This window comes from Panthera uncia, chromosome B1 (genome assembly GCF_023721935.1).
Source record: "Panthera uncia isolate 11264 chromosome B1, Puncia_PCG_1.0, whole genome shotgun sequence".
NCBI lineage: Eukaryota > Metazoa > Chordata > Mammalia > Carnivora > Felidae > Panthera > Panthera uncia.
The window spans coordinates 187,062,265-187,083,155 of record NC_064811.1 but is presented as its reverse complement, the minus strand read 5'-3'; positions in this window follow the sequence as shown (position 1 = coordinate 187,083,155).

The following is a 20,891-nucleotide window of genomic DNA, read 5'->3' as shown; positions in this document are numbered from 1 at the left end:
TTTATTTATTTTTCCTTATAATACTTTCAGTCCAAAAAAAAAAAAAGATCCCCCCCCCCCCCCGAAAAAACAAAAACAAAAAAACTTTTTTCTGAATGACCTTAAAGGTGATCGGCTTTAAAGAATATGTTTACATATGCATATCGCTGCACTCAGTTGGACTGAAAGTATTAAAAGGAAAAATAAATAAGTGAAAGGAAGGAAAAAAAAATGGCCTAAACATTTTGGGCTAGGCCGTCTGTTCCTTCGAGCCACTGTATTTAAGGTAAAAATGCATACGGTGTGTCCAGATATTACCGAATTGTCGACCTTTGCTTACAAGAAGTAGTCTCTCTGCATAGGATGTGATCTATATCTCTGTTAATTTTAAAATGTGGGGCAAAATTACTGTTTATAGACAACCCAACTGCTTTCCCTGTGCTGCTTTGTAAAAGGACTTTGGCACAAGTGACTTCTGCGACGGCGGGGATTTCATAACGGATTTTACAATGCTAACGTGGTTTGCCTTGGGGAAAAAAACTGGCAAATAGAATCCATGTCACTGATAAGCAAAGGAAACCCTGATTTTTTTGTAAATTATGTGAGACAAGTTGTTTATGGATTTTTATATGAATTACAATTTACTGTACATCAAATATTAGTCTCAGAGGAGTTAATTTATGTAAAGTGTTTAAAAAGTTTATACTTAAAAATAAAACGATAAAAACATGTGAACTGTGTGATTTTTTTAAAAGGATTGCACCTTTTGTTATCTGTTATAGCTGTACAGTATAAATTATTATATTGTAGAGATATAACGACTTATGCCTATAATGTCCAGAAGTGTTAATATTTTTGTATTAGGTTGAAAAAAAAAATGTGCAACTTTCTATCACTAGATGGATAGGACAGTGCAATCCTAAGTGGGTGGCTAATCAGAGAACTCCTTTCTCTTTCTTCTCTTTTTCATCAGGCCAGTGTCCTCAACCTTTATCAACTAAGAGGCACCGTAGAAAACTAAGGCTGGTGGAATGTAGCGGAAGATACAGAAAAAAAACAAAAACTGGGCGGGAGAGGTCCTTTCTCGTCCCTAAAAGTCGAGGGGAGTTGATATAATTAACCACAGGGTTTTTACTGTTACCATTCCTTGAAGCTCCATTTCTCGATGGAGGCAAGAGACCACATCAGATGTTCCGGGAAATACTTGTGAGCAGGAAAGGATCTGATGTAGTCATGACCGTAAACATGTGTCTTAAGATCTAGGGAAGATAGCAGAAGCCGAGCAGCGCCGAGAGGGCCAGATGGAGAAGGTCAGCGTCGCTCTGCTAGTCTGGGGTTTTGGACCATCAGGTCACCAAGAGGGACGCAAAAGGGAGACAAACGCTCCCGTGAGCCCCCGTGACCCAACCATCCCGGGAGCTGGTTTGAATGGCAGCCTCTGCTCTGTCTCCGGGAAGCAGGGGGGTGGGGATGGGGGTGGCACATCCAGCTGGACGCGAACCGCCAGCCGTGCCCTCCCGCACACGCGTGCGAGTGGGACCGCGCGTGGCCGCCATCTGCCCTTCTGTGCCGGCCCACCGCTCTTGCAAATCTCTTTCGTGAGCACTAAATTCAGCCACAAAAATATTTTTAGAAAATATTTCTCAGTTCATTGAGCTATAGTACACACTGTTTTCCTCTATGTATAATGGTGATAAAATATAGCAAGTGAACATGTCGTAAATATAAAGGTTCAAGTGATGTATTGAAAATAATTTTCTAACTGCTTTGTATGTATCACATACTCTAAATTGCACAGTAGGCGTGTTTATTAAACAGATTGGCTGGGAAAGTTTCAAAATAGCTACTGAATTTACAGTATCAGTGCTATTACTGTCTTTGTGTATTTGGTAGAGCATACCGAAGTAATTAATCTTCTAATGAATGCTGATATTTTATTAGAATGAAAGCACAGATTAGCATTAATATTTTTTATCCTGGAAATCCTTTGGCAAGTATTATGAAGCCCCAATTTAGAAAACTATGAGATTTCAAACCACATGAACATGGCTCTGTTTTACAGTTTATTTTTTAACCTGTTAACTTAGGTGTTTGCAGTTCTGTTCCGATGGAATTTCTGCAGGACTGTATTTAGCATGCTGTAAGTACTTTTGGTTAAAATAGGCTCTGAGTCTAAATCCTCAGAAGTGTCTCTGATGTATTGACCATGAAAAGCTTGTACCACATGACAGAAGTGAAATCATAATCTTACCCTCTTCTCGACATGGACTGGTCCTTTACACTGGCACCGATAAATAACAGATTTGGAGTATCTCCTGGTGCTTCTTTTTAGATGAAGTCAAATCAACCCAATTAGTGTCTTGTTAGTAGGTATAATGAGCCTATTTCTTTCTAAAAAGACTTGTGATCTGGACATGCTTTTACAAGAAATAGTGACCTTGGGGAATATGTAAACAAAAGACCTTTTTCTAAGAGTTGCGGGGGTGGGGGACTGGATAATGAAAAGAATTAGCTTACAAAAAAAAAAAAAGAAATTGATATTCAAAGTATTTTAGGCACAGCCAGTCAAAATGCTTTCATGATATTTTGAGATGTAAATTTTGTCTGATTTGTATTGTTCTTTTCATTTGCCTTCTTAACTTTATATGTGACCTGAATTTTCCATAACTTGACTATAGATTGCATCTAGGCATTCCAATAAAAGCCAACCCAATGTGTGTGTGTTTATATATTTTTTTTTTAAATCTTGGGCTACCCAGCTCGTGTTTCATTGTGGAAATGCAAAAGGATGCAGTTGGGGGATTGATTCGTCCGCAGCCCAGTTGGTAATATCTTTTCTTTGAATTTTTTTTTTTTATTTTTCCATCCACTGGCCAGACTACCAGCTCAGCAGTGTGGACTTCACAGGGGACTCTTCCCGTGGCCTACTTTAGAAAAACGTTAACTACACCCCCACAAAGCCAAACATTATCACCGTAAAGAAGAATTAAAAAAAAAAAAAGAATACTGCCCATTACTGCTGGAAAACAGGCCTCGTTCCTGTGATCCTGGCAGTAAGTGCTTAATTAAAACACTTGATTAGAATAATCAGTTTAGGCCTGATAGGCTCCCAGCCTCCTGGAGATGTCTAAATCTACATACAGGCCGGCTGATGAGAGAGGATGCTTAGTTCAGCAATTCCAGGCTGGCAGGCCGGGGCTTTGATTTTAGTCTGAAAAGGCGGCTTCATCACATTTGCTTTGTAGTGACAACATGTTGATCCAACAAGAATCAGGTCACTCCGCTTGGCAAACTGGTCTACTTTTTTTTTTTTTTTCCTCCTCAAATTAGACTTTCACACGCTCCAACAGGGGAAATCCAGAAAAACACATGCAGATTCCTACTTCCGTCTTCTACAGTCCTTTCCTTGAAAGCAGCGTCTGAACAAATGCAGAGAAGAGCACTGTAGGTAAAAAATGGCACCTCCGAAAAGAACGTTCTGGGTATGGGGTATGCTGCCGGCACTTCTGTGACTGTCCCATTCACCGGTTTACATGCATCACCCGTTAGCTAACAGTTGCACGCGGTTTCAAGTGCCCGACCCCAACGGAAGCACAACACCTGATTATAAACACCTCCAATCGGCACCAGCCCTCAAGCTCTTGAAAAGACGAGGAGACAGTTTTGCCTGCCCCCCTGCTCTCTGTTCACCCTCTTTTCTCTCTTTTATCTTGGTCTGCTCCCAAATGAAGCTGTTTCTCTCACCTGCTGAACAGCGAAATCGGCTGTCTGCAGTGCTTTTGAAATGAAGGATTCCAAAAGGGGAAGGCGGAAGGCAGCGACCCACATCATGTTCTGTCCGGGGCAAACCACCCGGGCAGCGCTCCCAGCAGCTCCCTTGCTGTAAAGCAGAGGAAGAAATGGGCCCGGAACAAGAGCACGAACTGCACCCACCCCCCCCTTGGGGGCGGTCAGCCCCTGCAGAGTGGAGCCAGCCCACCCCCGGAGTGGAGGGAGGGGGAGGCCCTGAAGGACGACTTTGCTATTCACTTCTTTCACGAATACCCAGATTCTATCTCACTCTCCTTTAGAGCAGTGATCATGTGCCAGCACCCCAGGCCAGGCAACGCATCACATTCTAGACCTACACGTGGAGCCTGCAGAGACTTAGGAAAGCGTGAGCGTGTTGTTCAAGTTCACAGAAGTGGCTCTGGCCAAGGTGAGCCACGATTTCCTGTCCGCACCCTCCACTGCCTGGGCTCGTCTCCTGATAACACTACCCAGGAGGGCACTGGGGATGCTTCTTAGCACCCTCGTTCCCACAGGGCCCTTAGTCTTTCCAAAGCAGCAGTCATTTAGAGTCGTAACAGACGTTTTTCACCACATAAAAATGCCCCAGGCCCTCTAACAGGGCAGGTGTCTTGAATTCCCCTCTGCCTGCCAATATTTCTGGTTCCTCAGCCCCCTCGTCTTAGATAAGAAAGTCTGCTGTGCAGTATTAATGACTGCATAATTTCTAAAAAGACTTCTAAAAAGAATGACCATTGATTTGCATGCATGCACATGTCAAGCTATTTATCTAGATTTTCCACAAGCTATGCCTCTGGCTTTGGTCGTCGGACCTAACCAAAGAAAAAAGAAAAGTTTGGGGGGCCTGGGTGGCTCAGTCAGTTAAGTAGCCGACTCTTGGTTTCTGCTCGGGTTACGATCTCAGGGTTCCTGAGTTCGAGCCCCACCTCGGGCTCCACGCTAACCATGTGGAGCCTGCTTTGGATTCCCCCTCTCCCCCTCTCTCTGCCCCTCCGCTGCTCGTACTCTCTCTCTTTCTCTGCCTCCCTCTCAAATAAATTAATAAGACTTTAAAAAAATGTTAAGAAAAAATAAAATAAAAATTAGTCATAAGTCACGATTACCCATTTTAACCACAGAGTTAAGCCAGATACCAAAGAGGTACTCGTAAGCCATTTGAGTTTTCTACCTTCCCATTTACAGCACATAATGAATAGCTTCTCTTGCTAAAGTTTCCATTTTCTATTCATCACCTCTGCAAGCAGTGGTCTCTTGATGTCAGTTAATTACTAATAACTTTTAGGTAAATTGAGTAAACCTTTTCATTTATGAACTGTCTTCAAATCCTGTCGTGGAGGAATACGGGATTCCCAGAGTCCCGTGTGCAGAGAATTTACTATAAACCGATTCTAAACCTACAGCAACACCATGATTCAGTTTAGCGTTAATGGGTTCCACAAAGCAAATTTAATCAATCCTTTTGGGACCTAAGCTGAGGAAAATTAAAATTAGGAGCATAAATTGTGACTCCTAGGGCAAGACAGTGGCTTGGTTACACCCTCCCGCTTACTGCTTATAGAGTGAATTGTGAGCTGGGCCCAGGCCCCGGGCGTCCGGCCTGCATTTAGGGAAGGATATGGCTTCCATTTACACGCGTGCACGATTTCCTGAATTCCACCCACAATGGCTCTTTCTGTACAGGGCAACCCTCACCGCGTACAACTGACAGGATTTACAAGTGGTCCACTGGCTGGGTCAGAAGGGATTCCTGAACATTTTCACGAGCTAACTTGTGAGTGTGGGTGTGAGGGGAGCATAAATGCCCAAGGAGTTACAACGACAAGTTCTATGGGATCAAAAGGCTGAAAATGGAGCCGCCCTGCGGAGGTCTGGGAGGACGCACACCAAAGGCTCCTTTCAACCTGGCCTTTCCATCGCGAAAGTGATCAATGACCTTCACCTAGGTGAAGAAACCGCCCTATCCCAAATTTTCCTTCAGAATTAATGCCAGGGAGAGTCTGGTCTACAAAAAAGTCATCCGGGACTCCTGTCTCTACACACATGAGGCCCTTTGCTCTCACGTGCCTTCTCTCTCTCTCTCTCTCTGCTCTCTCACTGGTTTTACCCTCATAGAAGCTCTCTGGGCTGAAACCCTTCAACTTGTATCTACACACGTATCTTTCTCAGGCTTAGAAGGAAAACCATACACAGCCCTGCGGTAGGCCACATTGACTTTAAATAATTGCCCAGGACATCGCAGGAAACTAGAGTCGCTTGTCCCCACCCTACTTAACAAAAGGTTATAAACAAGCAGATGTTTATGACCTCCTCACTTCAGCTATGACATTATTTCTAGGGTCGACCCTGTAGCGGGAGAGAGGGGGGAGGGGCTGGGGTTGACAAGTGCGGCTGCAACGCGCAGAGAAGACGCTCTCCCGGAAGGAGAGTCGTGCTCAGGGCCCTCGGGGAAGCCGGGAAGCGGCCCGTGGGAGGGGGCGGAGGGAAGAGCGTCCTTCCGTAGGTTCCCCTCCAGCTCGGGGCTGCCCTCTGGTCTTGCCCTCGACCTCCGGGGCTCTGGCTCCTGCGGAAATGAAAAGCCAGGCCAACATCTGGTGGCACAGTGGGGAGGGCCTTGAGGACGCCTTCTTCTCCTTCTCCTAAAATCCCAAGGAGGGTCCGGGTCAGGGAGGACGTGGGGCCACGGGCTCCTCCTGCACCCACCCTCCAGGTTAGTGCGGCTGCCCCGGCACTTTCGGGAAGGGCTCCAGCGCCCCCTAGTGCTGCGCATCGTTGGTGAAGACCGTGACCGAAGCCCCAGCCGCGGCGCCCAGACCGGAAACGCAGAGGCAGCCACCCCTCCCCCCTCCCCCTCTTCTCCCTGGTTAGGCCGATTCCAATTATCCTCCGTTTCCCCGTCTTTGCCCTGCCCAGAGTTTCACACATAAAACGATTACATCTGCTTCATGCCCTACCTCACCGAGGCCTGGTCCTTGCAAAATTGCTCCCCGAAGACTTCCCTTCACGTCAGGCAGAAACTTTGTCAAACAATGTTCTTCTTGCTTGGCAGATCAAAATAAGGCCCTTCCTCCCAGGAATTGTCCGCGGGCTATCTGAGTTTTGCAGCCGCCCCCACCCCGAGCTATCTCATTGTTTCCCTTCTACTCTCCGTGTTTGAACTGTCCTGCTGCCCGGGAAGAATTTCCCAGAAGGACAGGACGGATCATTTAAATTCAGATTCAGAGTGGCCGCTTTCTTTCTGAGGGAGCCTGGCTCTCACCGTAAGTGCTAGAGTGACATCCAGGAAAAGTGAACTCCCTCCAGATTCACTGGGCCGCAGGGGCCCGAGCAGGGCCATTGGCCCCTCATCTTGGCCTCAGCGGTGGGGACGGCCATCTCCTTCATCTGACCAGCCCTGCAGCGGCCATGGCAGGAAAGATGGGGATTCGGCCTTCTGTTCCCTTGTCACCCAGAGAAGCCGATGGATGCCACTTTTTTTTTTTTAATGTTTATTTATTTATTTATTTTTGAAAGAGAGTGCGAGAGGGGCAGAGAGAGAGAGAGAGAGAGGGGAGACGGAGAATCCCAAGCAGCAGGCTCCACAGCTGTCAGCACAGAGCCTGACGTGGGGCTCAAACTCCCAAACCGTGAGATCATGACCTGAGCCGGAACCAAGAGTTGGAGGCTTAACCCACTGAGCCCCCCGGGGCGCCCCCCAGGGATGCCACGTTTCAATAGCAGCCTGAACTCTGGCGTCCTGCCTTCAGAAATGGCCCCTGCGAGAGCCCATCCTCATTTTTGGAGGCCCGTGTGAAACCAACAGCCCTCATCCCCCACCCGAGTCTCCGTGGAAATGAAAAGACCAAGGCTGGCACATTAAAGCCAAATCATCACCTTAAATGACGACCAAGTTGAAGAAAGTGGCTTCACAGAAGTAAAACAGGCTGCCATCCCGATACCCCGCCCCGTTTCCCCAGCAGGCCCCCTCCTGGTGGGGCGGTGAGGCCCCCGTTCTCCCCATGAGCCAAGAACGCCTAGTTCATTCTCCCCAACTCCCCAGTAAGGGTAAAGCTCCTCTCCTGCCCTCTGGGGGGCTGGAGTGATGGGGAGAGAGAAACCAGGCATGGGATCACACACACACACACACACACACACACACTCACACACGGGTGCCCACACCCCCTTAGAGTCACCGGGAGGAGGAATCTTGCACATCTCAGGACCCTTGGGTTTACCTGATTCTGCCACCAATGGCTTGTGGCCTCCAGCCAGGTTATACCAACCCCCTGGGCCTCTGACCAGCCCCTCCTCGCTGCTCTAACACCAGTGGATGTACTTGCCGGCCGCTTGGGAAACCACCCCCAAAACACAAGCTCTCGCCCTGTGAGCAGACCCCAGCCCTCCGCAGAAGGAGACCCTCTTTTCATAATTCCCCTCCTGGCTTCACTCCCAGCCGCCAGCCCCCCACCGCCACAGCCACACCCCAGGGAACACGATTCTCTCTGGGGGAGGAGAGCCAGGGCGCTGGCTTTTGAGGGGGCGGTTACTCCCCAGTCACTCTGCCGCTTGTTAAGATGGGGACGCACACTCGCCCCGCTCTTGCAAATCACAGGGAAACGGGACCAGCCTTGCCGCAACTCGGGGCTCTTTGGGCGGCCTCCGCCAATTAATGCTCTAGTTAATCAAACTTAGCAATTCCCCGGAGAGGCAGCACAGCTGGGAGAAAGCTCAGAGCGGCGGAGAACCGCCTGTTAGTCCGGACTCGGCCCGGTCCAGGCGAGGCCACCACTGCTGTCTCTGCTCCTCAGTCTTCCCCATCTTTAAAGCGGGCCTAGACCTCTGCCCCTGAGCCACTACGTCCCATCCTCCCGGGCCCTAAGCTGTTTGAGAGACACAGAGAGCCAGAGCACTCCTCTCCGTGGTTAACACCGAAGAGTGTCTACCTAAATGAATACCTTGGTTTCTTGCTGTGGTGAAGAATGGAGAGAGATGCCTAACACCCAGGCAGGAAAGCATCGGGTCTCCCTGGATGTCCCTGGTTATGGGTCCTCTCCTCTCCAGTTATCGCAGCCATCACGGAGGGGGTTGCCAGCTGGGTAGATGGCTGTCAGGAGGGAGCTGGGAGGAAGGAGCCCCCCCCCCCCAGGGCCCGCTATGCCGGCACCCCATCTCCTTCCCTGGGAACCCCACCACAGGGAAGCCAGAGGGGACCCCACAGAGGGCAAGAGCCTGAGGATCCGCTGAGAACCCTCGTCCCATGGTTTGCAATGGTTTTTATGTGTGGATCTTGACGCCAACAAAACCTCCCAGGAAACCGAAACAAAGGCCCAGCTGCTCAAATTGAAGTAGGCGTCCTACACGTGACGATGGAAGGGCCCAGAAAAGAAAGGCCCCTGTCCTCTAGGATTTCATGTCTAATTGGGAGGCAGACGCGGATTCTTTCTAAACAGAGTGGTGTTTGCTGTGGACCCCAGTTCTCCCTGGGGGAGTCCGGCAGCTTCCGGGAGGAGCTGGGACCTGAGCAGTAGGAAGGAAGTATACAGACTAGAGGGCAGGCAAAGGTCAAGGTACAGGCTCCGGATCCAGTCTGCTTGGGTCTCCCAGCTCTGCTGAGTAAGAGCTGCAGAAACTTTGATGGGTTACTTCACCGTCTGTGCCTGTTTCTTTTTTGTAAATTGGGGGTATGGCTCCATGGGGGGGGGGGGGGGTGGTCGCTGTGAGGCTCCGTGAACTAGCAGGTGTCCAGAGCTTGGAACAGCCCCCACCTAGGTTCAGTGCTCCATGTGACCTATGCTGCCTGCAGCCAGGCTCCCGAGGGGCGGGGTCGCCCCTAAGGCCCAGTGCCCCTGGCCCTCCCTGCTCTGGGGCAGCACAAGGTCAGAAACCCACCGCACAGGCAGCGGGGGTGAGTGCACGGGGCACCAGCCCGGGCAGGGCTGGGCTGCTGAGTGCCCGTCATCAAGATCACTGCCAATGGTGCAGGTGCACGATGGCCCCCACGGCAGGAGTCTCGGACATGTGGCCCCCGGGCTTCCTTCAAGGCTTTTGCCACCCCCACGGGGCTGGGAACTGGACAGAGACCCAAGGCTGGACTGCAGGAGCTGGGGCCGTAATCCCAGTCTGCCTCAGTACGAAGTCTGTGCTCCTCCCAAGCACCTTGCTGCCCTTGACATCCAAGCTCCGAGGTCACTGTACGAGGCCCCAAGCCTCTTCCGGTCCCCGCCCACCCTCTCGAGGCCACGACATGCTGGACACATCCTGAGACCCAGCTAAGTGGACTTTCTGCCATTTCCCAAGAAACCCCATCCCTTCACGCCTCTGTACCTTCGCACATGGTGCTTTTATTCCTTCCCTGGCTGGGCCTTGGCCCCCCTGTGCTGGGCTCTTCTCTACACTGGCACCTGCTTGGTGCACCAGAGCACAAATTCAGATCTGATGGGTGCACTGTGCCCTGTCCGAGCCATGAGCTGGTCTGGCTCCCTGGCCCCCATAAGGCCCGGGGACGGTGCTATTCCCAGGAGGGCTGGGGGTTCGAAAAGCACCCCCATATCTGTGTTCCAAACACGTGGTGCAATCCCAAGTAGCTGCCGTTCTGTGAAACATCCAGAATGCCAATCCAGAACATTCGCCCTTATTTCAAAAAATAAACTTTAAATTTTCAAACATCAGCCTTTTAACGGAGTAGAAAGAAGTGGTTTAAATTATCGAGGAACTAACGAACAGTTCAAAGTGAAGTGGTAACAGGGGAGGGCCTCCCGTGATGCCAACAGCCACGAGCCACGGGGCGTGAGGGGCACGCGGGCCACACAAAGCAGGAACCCCACGCCTTCTTCTGCCGCCGTCCGTGAATTGGGGTCTGTGGGTTCGCGCTGGGTGGTGGGTGCCTTCTCTCCCGAGGCCGGGCCCCTCTCGGTGCGGCTCCCTCCTTCCTCACCTCACCCCTCTCCCTCGGCTGGCCCTATTAGGGAGACAGCAAAAGCAGACTTCGTTGTTGCCACCGAAGTGGAACAGTATGATGTCCTGTTTCCCTTGTTTAAAGTCGGTAAATAGGGGCAAGTGGGTGGCTCAGTCGAGTGGCCGGCTCTTGACTTCATCTCCGGTCACGATCTCAAGGTTTGTGAGTTCAAGCCCCACATCGGGCTCCGTCAGCACAGAGCCTGCTTGGGATTCTCCCTCTCCCTCCCTCCCTCCCTCTCTCTCTCTCTCTCTCTCAAAATAAATAAATAAACTTAAAAAAACAAAGTTAGTAAATAAAACTGTTATGCTTCTCTAAAACTGGGCAAAAGGGCGCATGGCACTGCTTCTGAGCACAGAGCTGACCAAAGACCGACCAGACTTCCCGGGGCCCCCTGACGGCCCCGGCAGGCATCCAAACTCCCCCGCATCCCTCTGGTCCTCACTCATGCCCAGCAGGAAGGAGCCAGGAAGAAAGAGCTGCCCCGCACCAGGATAAAGAGCCTCCTGGACCCACCATGCCACTGCCCCCCCCCCCCCATCTCCGTCCCTGGACAGGTCCTCGCAGGAAGCCAGAGGGAGGTCCTGCCGGGGGACAGAGCCTGATCACCCTTTGAGGCCCCTCACCCCTTGGTTTGCAACGGATTTTAGCTGTGGGTCTTTATGCCAATTAAACTCCTTCCTTCGCATGGACCGGGCACTGAGGGGGCACAGAGAGCCAGCTGCAGGGAACCTGTCCCATCCACACGGCAGGACAAGTTAAACTACTTGGTGGGGGTGGGGGCGGGGGCTCTGATTCATTCTTCCACCTAGGGTTTGGAACCCTTGAAGGAGACAAGTCAAGGTAACGCCACCAAGCGTGGGCCAGCTTTCCCCTCACACTGGCCCAGGCCCTTCTATTCTTGCCGTCTTGCCTCCAGTCCCCTCAGGGCCAGAGTTCCTGGAAGGAGTCTCGCTCTCAACGCCTCACAAGGACACCTCTGTTCCTGAACAATCTCACTTTTCCTTCTGCTGCTGCCACAGCTGTTTAACATCTGGTCATCAAGGTCATTGCCTTCCTGGTCCCCTCCTCCTTGCTTGCCCTCCCTGCCGTGCGGGTTCACTCCATAAGCCCCTCCTTCAACCCGTCCTCTGCTCTGGCACCCGGACCCTCAACTCTCTAGGGTCTCTAGGGTCTAGGCAGGACATCCCCTGCCTCTCTAGGGGACCCCTTCGTCTGCTGCTGTCTCCAGTGTGGGCTTTTCCCAGGATCTGTCCTCAGCCTCCCCGCACTTGTGGCCTCTCCCCCGGGAAGGGGGTACGGAGGGGACACCATCCCTTCTCTCCTATTTCGGCACATTTCACCCTTCCAGGGGGCTTCGCCCTTGGATCTCTGTAGAGATCTCGAGAGAGACGGGTTTTCTCCAGCGCCCTGTGGTCCAGGAAGGGAGAGAACGGAACTCTGCCTGCTGCAGGCTGTGGCCATGTTACGACATCCTGCTAAGCCAGCGTTTCTTATCGTCCACTTGCAGAAACACCTGCCGTGCTTGGTGCATGCTGGACCGGATCTCACCTCCACAGAGATCCCTACACAATAGGAGCGTCTGGGGGGTTCAGTCGGTTAAGCTTAGACTCTTGGTTTCTGCTCAGGTCATGATCTCACGGTTCGTGAGTTCGAGCCCCATGTCAGGCTCTGTGCTGTCAGTATGGAGTCTGCTTGGGATTCTCTCTCTCCCTCTCTCTCAGCCCCTCCCCACTCTCTCTGTCTTGAATGAAAGGAAGAAAGAAAGAAAGAAGAAAGAAAGAGAAGAAATCCCTGCACAATAGATATATTATTATCTCCCTCTTTAAGCTGCAGAATCTGAGGCCCAGAGAAATAAAGTAACTTATCCAAAGTCACACAGCTCACAGATGCCAAAACTAGAATTTGAACCTGAGCAGCTCTGACAAGATCTAAACTAGATTTGAGACAGAGGTTAAATATGGCTCGACACTAAATACTCAAGAAGTATTCTGAGAGGACAGGTCAGACACCAGGCCCTCAGACCCTCTCCTCCGGGCCCTCTTTCATACCAAGAAAGTCGTCACGAAACCCAAGGTAGATCGGACTATCTCCCCACCTTACAGATGAGGAAACTGAAGCTAAAAGAGCTTTGTTCTTTTTTTTTTTTTAATTTACTTACTTATTCTGAGAGAGAGAAAGCACAAGGGGGGGAAGGGGGACAGAGAGAGAGAGAGAGAGAGAGAGAGAGAGAATCCCAAGCAAGCTCCACACCGTCAGCTCAGAGCCTGACTCAGGGCTTGAACTCAGGAACCACAAGGTCATGACCTGGGCCAAAGTCGGATGCCCAACCGACTGAGCCACCCAGATGCCCAGAAGTGAAATGAGCCTTAGCCTGAAGCAGGGCCAGGGTGTGACCTCTGGTGCGGGAGGCCTCCCGTCTCCGTGGCAATGCACTGCTGACCCCAGATGCTAGACCCGGTGGGGTCACCCGTGCTTGTGTCCCCGGCTTCCGAAGTGCTGTCAGGCAGGTCACTGGGCTCCACGTTTGCTAGATAAACAGGTGACCGAGCAATGAAAGAATGAACTACCTCATTCCCTGACGTGCCCCTTCTGTCAAGGAGCCCCAGGAGGCCTCCTGGCCAGAGCTCAGGGCCCTCTGGCCCAGGAGCCAGGGCCCTAACCACTCCTGAGGACTCCAGAACTGCTCCTTATCCAGAGTTAGGCCCCTTCCTCTGCTGCGCGGGGGGGGGGGGCCCAAGTGAGACGCCTACGGACCCACACTGCACACTCCCCTCGCTGTGACAGCAGGCTTCTTCTCGTGAGTGCTGTTCGTGACAGACCCGCCTTCGCCCTGAGCCCTGAAGCCCTGGGCCTGTCCACCGACAGGTAAATGCGACGGCACCTATGGACACGGGCGGTCCCAGCCCCCAAGGCAGATGGACGGTCTTCCCTGGGATGTGGGGTGTCTCTGAAGCATGCTGCACCCTATCAACAATCCCTCTTGGAATGTGACCAGCCCCCCGTGCCCCTCTCTGCCTGCGGACATCCCACCACGCTGCCAGCTCGGAGCCTCTCCTTCAAGCTGCTCCTTCTCCTCCTGGGACCCGTTTTTGGCAAATGGCCCCACAGCCCTCCTGGAACGCAGGCTTGTGTCCTCGGCATCGCCTTGACCCCGTAACCAAATCAGTTACCAAGTCCTACAGATTCCTCCCAAACGGCGGGGCCGCCGGCCCCGGCGGTGTCCTCTCGGCCACCTTCCCCCCTCCCCCGACCCCCGAGACCCCGTGCTCCGGCCAGACCCACTGGCAGCTCCCCACCTCACGGTGCCTTTGCCTGACAATTCCGGGTCCTGAGATTTCCACACAACTCCGCCAGCTGGCTTCTGGGTTTCCAAAGGCACCCGAGCGCCCCTGATTCACTCCACACACCCACCTCTGTTCCCCCCCCTAACCCTCCCCTCCCTTCCCCCAGGAGGGAAATTGAAGACCGTTTAAAATAGAGCAAATCAAAGTGCAGAGCCGATGCCAAGGGCCGCTCAGCAGGAATCACAGGGAGGCTGGCTCCCTCCTGCTGGAAGGCCTCCCCCAGGCAGGCATGGTGCTCCCTCCGTGCCTCCCCCCTGCGTATGTTCCAATCCTGCCAGACTTGCATCCAGCTGGTAGAGATGATGTTCAGACTGCAGGCTGCTGGCAGGGCTCAGGGAGCCAGGAGAGAGGAGCTCGAATGGGTTTAGAAGCAGCTCTGTGGTGGGCTCGTCAGCCACCGTCTCAGACTTCTGCGGGCACAGGTCAGAGCGGGGCCCTAGAGGCCCTTCGGTGAGCCGAGGGCCCAAAGAAACGGCAGGGCGGGGAGGCAGCAAGCAGGGGCAGCGGGCTACGAGTGGGGTACAAAATGCAGGCCTCCCAGCTAAAAATGAGTTTCAGATCAATAAGGAATAATTGTCGGTGTAAGTATGTCCCAGGCCACATTTGGGACACACTTACACTCAAAACTTTGTTTGTTGTTGATCCAAAATTCACATTTAACAGAGTCTGCTGTTCTGTTCTGTTTTGTTTTGTGTGTGTGTGTGAGACTAAGGCAACCCTAAGGGAAAGCCCGGTGGTGCCTCTTCCTCAGAGCCCCACCTGCCCTTCCAGCTCGACGGAGGGAAAGAGGAAGGGGGTGGGAGGGTGGGCTAGGTTCCTGTAGGCCCGCCACGGCAAAGAACCACGAGCTGGATGGCTTCGGTAACAGACATTTCTCATCTTACAGATATGGAGGCCAGCAGTCTGCAATCCAGGCTCTCGCAGAGCCCTGCTCTCTCTGAAGGCTCGGGGAGAATCTTCCCTTGCTTCTTCCGGCTTCTGGTGGCTCCCAGCCATCCTTGGCGTCCCTTGGCCTGTGGTAGCGTCATCCCAATCTCTGCCTCTGTCATCACACGGTGCTCTCCCCGTATGTCTCCTGTGTCTGTTCTCTCTGCTTATCGGTTCGCCAGACATCGAAGTAAGGCCCACCCCCATCCGGCATGACCTCATCTTACCCGATGACGTCCGCAAAGGCCCCATCTCCAAACACGGTCACATTCCGAGGTTCCTGGTGGACGGGAATTTGATGGGACACTGGTCAATTCAGGAGAAATTCACTCTGTATCCACTCACGTCCACTTCCCTGAAAATTTTCAGATCCAGGCGATCATAAAATCAACCACGAAAGAAACATCCGGTATCTGCTCGCAGAGTCAGCAACACCAAACCCACGTGACTCGGGGCGGCAGGGACTGCCTCTCTGGGTCACCTTGGGCCTGAGGGAGGAGGCCCAGAGCTTCCTTTCTCCTCTTCCTGCAGAGCCCTCAGAAAGGACGCCCCCGTGGGGCCCAAGAAACAAGCCTAACGCCATCAACGCCCCCCCCACACCCCCAAAAAAACCCTGCCCTCAGTGTTCATGCGCTTGGGCCCATTAGCTCAGTCGCCCCTGAATGTCTGTGTGGGGCGGAGAGGCGGAGATCCTCTGAAGTAAAAACTGCATCTTGACCCAAGTACAGGCTGTGTGGCCCGAGAGGCCCGGGCGCCCTGGCTCAGCCCAGGTTCACCGTGACCGGGGCCTGGGGTCGGGGGCCAGGCAGGTGCGATGCCGGGAGCAGGTACCAGGCAGAGGTGCAGATACGGGATTGGGCGGCAGACGGTTCTGGGGAGACTCCCGGACTATCCCCTCAGAGGGGCAGACTGTGAGCCTCCCAGAGTCCCACTGAGCCCCCCAAACCCCAGGCCTCTGGCCCACCGAGCCCACCACAGTGGTGGCTCCGGCCCCAAAGTCTGGGGTTCTGGGCTCGGCCTATGTTGTGAAAATCCACAATGCCTCAGAGCTGACGCACAAGCCTGGGGTGTTTCCCTTATTATTTGGAGCCTCTCTGAGTGGAGAAGCCCTCGCTTCTGTTACCTGGAATCAATAACTCATTAATGGAGTCACTGCCTGGGCAGCCATAATACATAGTAACAGAGAAGAGAGTAGTCTGTGACTTAGTGCATTGAACCGCCTCACACACACACACACACACACACACACACAGGTACGCGTGCACAGAGGCGTGTCCGCACACTGTGGACAGCTCAGGGGCCCTGTTTGCTCCCTCGACGTGGCATGTCCCCCGGGCCCCAAGATGCAGCAGCTGGGCAGTGCCGTCTGGAGCCCAGCCCCACTGCACCTGCCACAGGGAGATGGCGGCATTCTTGCCCTGGGCCCCTGGCGAGCTCTCTCAGGGGTGACAGTGGTCAGTCTGGGGCTATGTCCCCACCAGCTGGGTCTGCAAGGGAATACTTGATTTGCTGGGCCGATGGCAGCTTCTATCGGGTAAAGGCCCAAAACACCCTTCCTCCCATCTTCGCGGCCCGAGTCACACATCCTTACGTACCCGTGGGATTCTTCAGAGAAGCGGGAATTCAAAGCCTTGGAGCCTCCATTCCGTGGCCTCTGTAAATGGCTTCATCTGCCGTTGAAAGTTTCAAAGGGGGAGGTCTTTGAAGCACTCAAGTTGCTCAGATCTTTCTAGATTCTACTGAGCACTCTGTATGCTGGCCTCCAGAGCCGACCGTGCCGTGATCTGAGTGTCTTTTGTAAAGCGGCTTAATGTGAACGTGATGGGCCCCGACACAATTAACAGAATATTTTGATATAAAGAGGAGTAACTCGTGTCTGAGTATAACCCACTCCCACACCTCATCTTCAATCAGGATACTTCGTTCAAAGACAGGCTGTCTTCCTCTCGTGGGGAAGTGACAGAGGCCAGAGGGAGGGCCCGAGCCCAGGGAGACACCTGCACGGGAGAGGAGCAACTTCAGGAACCGCTGGAAAGAAAACAAAGGATCCTTGGGGCGCCCGGGGCGGGGCTCAGCCCATTAAGTGTCCGACTCTTGATTTCTGGTCAGATCATGATCTCACAGTTCGTGAGATCGAGTCCCATGCAGGACTCCACGCTGGGCGCTGGGCCCGGAGACTGCTTAAGATTCTCTCCCTCTCCCATCCCCTGCTTGTGCTCTCTGTCTCTAAAAAAAACAACAACGAAGGATCCCTGAGTCCTGCAGTTCCCTGTCTCGGGCCAGAAAGAAGAGAGCAGCAAAGGAGGCCAGTGTCTCTGGCAGCAGGGAGACCCCGAACAACAGGAGCCTAAAAGGAGCTTCGTCACAAACCAAATAAGGGGTGGGGGGGAGGAGGAGGAAGCTGCAGGAAGGGCCACTGGGGGGGGGGCACTCGGGGACTCCCCCACTCCTCTGTGTGGGGCCTTCCTGTGTGTTCACGACCAGCAAAGTGTAGCTGAAGCCTGAGTTTACAAAGCCCGAGACAGAAGGCAATCCACTGCTGCGATCAGAGAAAGCCCACAGTCAACCTCATCTGACACATACGTCATGGTAGGTGGGATCACTACTGTGCCTGCGGTTGGCGCTCAGGCCAAATGCTAATCACTTTGCCTAAATGACCGCAATGGGTATCGCCCTTCCCAATGACACATTGAGCATTTCCAGGGGCTGTTGAAAGGGACCCCAGGCCGGCAGCCCAGGAGGCCCAGGTCTTTCTGCTCTTTGGGCAGGGGAACACCCAGGACTAAAACTAAAAGCTGTTATCTCTCTTTGCTTCTCTTCCAGGATGGCCCTTAACACTAAGCTAGAAAATATGACTCAGCAGAAGACCATCCGTGCACCAGTCAAAACTTCGGCTGCCCTCAAAGAATCTGTTTCATCAGATTGCTTGCCCGGCCCCTGGCGCTAAGCCAAGAAAGGCTGAGGGTGACCACCATATCCCAGCCTTCTCCAGCACCATTCGTTTGTTCACACAAACATAGAGGCATTCCAGAAGGTATACCACAGAAAAAGTGTGGTAGAAATTATTTCGTGTCCGGCCTTTAAAAAAAATCTATTGTTTAATCTGTTTTATCCAGAAGGGGAGAGGTCAGTGCCATAGCAAAATTCCAAAGTAAAGCTGTGCTTACCGCCTTCCTCCCCGGCATTCAGAGCCCCCTCCAACTCTGGCATCTTTTTTGGTCCGCCTCTTGGGAACACAGGTCTTGCCTGTTGCCCTCTGTCCAGACCCCTCCCAGCACCCACCAGCACAGAGCCCTTTGACCCCGAACCACTTCTGTCTCTCCCCTTCCCTGAAGATGACCCCGAGCCAGGAAGCCTCCCAACATTTTCCTTTGCTGTATTGCTAACAAAGAAAGAAAGGAAGGGTATGTACATCTCTATTTCTTCTCCTCCTTTCTTGTTCTTACGCTCATCTCTTTCCCCAGGTGACACACAGGAACACTTTTGGGGAAGTAGATTGTACAACCTTTAAAACCAGCTCCTGGAACCCCGACGGGGGCACATGCACCACTTCCCCTACTCTGCCTCGGGACAAAGTTACAAAACTGAGGCCAACTCTGTCTCTGTGCCCTTCTCCCACTCCCCTCGTCTCCTCTCCATTCTCTACAAGAGCCAAAACCCCCTGAGCGCTCCAGTCGGAAAAGTTATTTCAACAGAGGGAATTTAACGTGGGAGTTGGTCGCATAGGTGATGGAGGGGCTGAGAGGAAAAAGATGGGAGAGGGGCACTGGAGAAATAATAATAGGAAGCAGCTATTACCCCTCGTGCTGGAGGACCATGTAAGGGGCCGGGCAGAGCGGGGACACAGGCCTCCCAGATGGGGTGATGCCCAGCTAGCTGCTGGCTGGAGACTCTAAGAAGGCATCATGAGGCTGCTTCTGGGGGCAGAGATGGGAGCCGGCAGCGGACAATCTGCTACTGCCACCAGGACGGGACAAAATCACTGGGACAGTATCCAAATAAGAAACAAGGAGTCCCCTCTCCCTCTTCTTTTCCCCCTGCTCCTGCTTCCTGGGGGTCCTCTCGGCTGAATCCAGCCTGCAAAGGAGAGGCAGGGTCTGCAGCCGCAACCCCAGAAGCACAGAGCTGAGAACAGGAGCCCGGCTTTGCGGGGCGAGAGGCAACCCCCAGAGCGTTCACTGCATCGACAGTGGCTCCCGATTCCCACATTTGGCCCCATCTTGCTTGCTTCTGCCAGAAGCTTGAGGGGCAACAGTCATACAAAAAGATATTTCACGGGAGACGTGTATTTCAAATCACATCTAGAGGCTGAAGTCGTGGCAACTCTGCTGTCTTTGGATGTCCTCTGTGAGCGTGTCCTCAGTTGCGTGGGGGGGGGGGGGGGGGGGGGGGGGGGGTAGGGAGATAGATGGCTGGTCTCCGGAGACTAGCTTCCTCTGCGGGGCTGCAGGCTGCTCCAGGGAGGCCTGCTTCAGTCATCCTTCCTGCCAGCTGGTTCTGCAAACACGCTGGACGGCCCCCGCACCCCTACTGCGTTTCGCCCCCGCACCACCACCACCTTCTCTGCCTCCTCCCGCTCCTCTTCTCGTTTCCGTTCGGTGGGTGCGCGGTGCACGCAGCCCGGGGACCTGAGGCAGGAACTGGGCCGGCGCTCCCCCTCGTGGCGGCCAACGAAACTGCTGAAATCGCCTTCCCTCCCGGAGAAAAGATCCAAGCCCGTTCCCTCAACGCTGTCCGCCCTGGAACCAAACCCTTTACTTTCCTTATCTCATTTCATCCCCACAACGGCCCTATAAGGGAGGTGCTCTCATCCGTTCCAATTTGCAGATGGAGGCACGAAGTCTTAAAGAGGCTAGATAAGGACCAGGAACACACTGATCGTCTGACTTGGGGAAAATAATGAGTAAATGGCTCAGGGGCCTGCCCAGCCAGTGACCTTCGGGCCACACCTGTGTCTCTCACACCGGAGTCCTTCAGCTTTGTGGGCGATGAAGTGACACTGTGGCCTCTCAGCCCGGCGCTGGGCTCTGGTGCCCCAAGTGCCCAGATCTGGGTTCCCAGGCTATGGGCGTTTAAAACCCTAACCAGTGACATGAAAAATAATTTTCCCTTTTCCCCTCCAAATCCCTTCACTCCACTCGGACCCCCAAATTTCCCTGCCCACTCCAAAATTCAGATTCTCAGGATAGTTCATTAACCTAAACACCTCTGTGGGGGCGCCTGGGCGGCTCAGTCGGTTAAGCATCTGACTCTTGATTTCAGCTCAGGTCATAATCTCACAGTTTGTGAGTTCGAGTCCTGGGTTGGGCTCTAAGCTGACAGTAAGGACCCGGCTTGGGATTCTCTCTCTCTCTCTCTCTCTCTCAAAATAAATAAATAAACAAATAAACTTTAAAAAAAGAAAAAGGAATTTTTTTCCTGGGTCAGATATTCGTGATTTTAAAATACCTAGTTCATTAAAAAGAAGAATGAGCAAACAAAACAAAGGAAGAGAGGGAAGACAAAGGGGAGCGGGAAGGAAGAAGGACAGTGGGGAAAAGAGGTGAGATTTCTGTTTTCAGTCTCCCCACCTTACTTGCCTACTTTGCCAGGAGGTAGAGGGTAAAACGCACAGAATGACTGCAAACAGTGTTCTCTGCCCTGTGCTGTGTTTCCCATCTGAAACGCGTTGCTCAAGAATCAGGTTCTTCCCCCGAAGCCCTTACCACAGCAGGCGCGCTGTGGCCCAAGGTTCAAGGAGACTTCCTCTGTGGGCGGGGCCAGCTGGCGTGGCGCTAGGCAAACCCATTCTGCAAGAAAGCTCCACAGGTTCCAGAGGGCCCCCTCCTGGAGGCAAGGATTCCCCCTACCTGGCATAGAGGGATGGCCCCCGGCCACAGACCCCTAGTTTGGATGTCCCCAGTGACAAGGCCACTCTC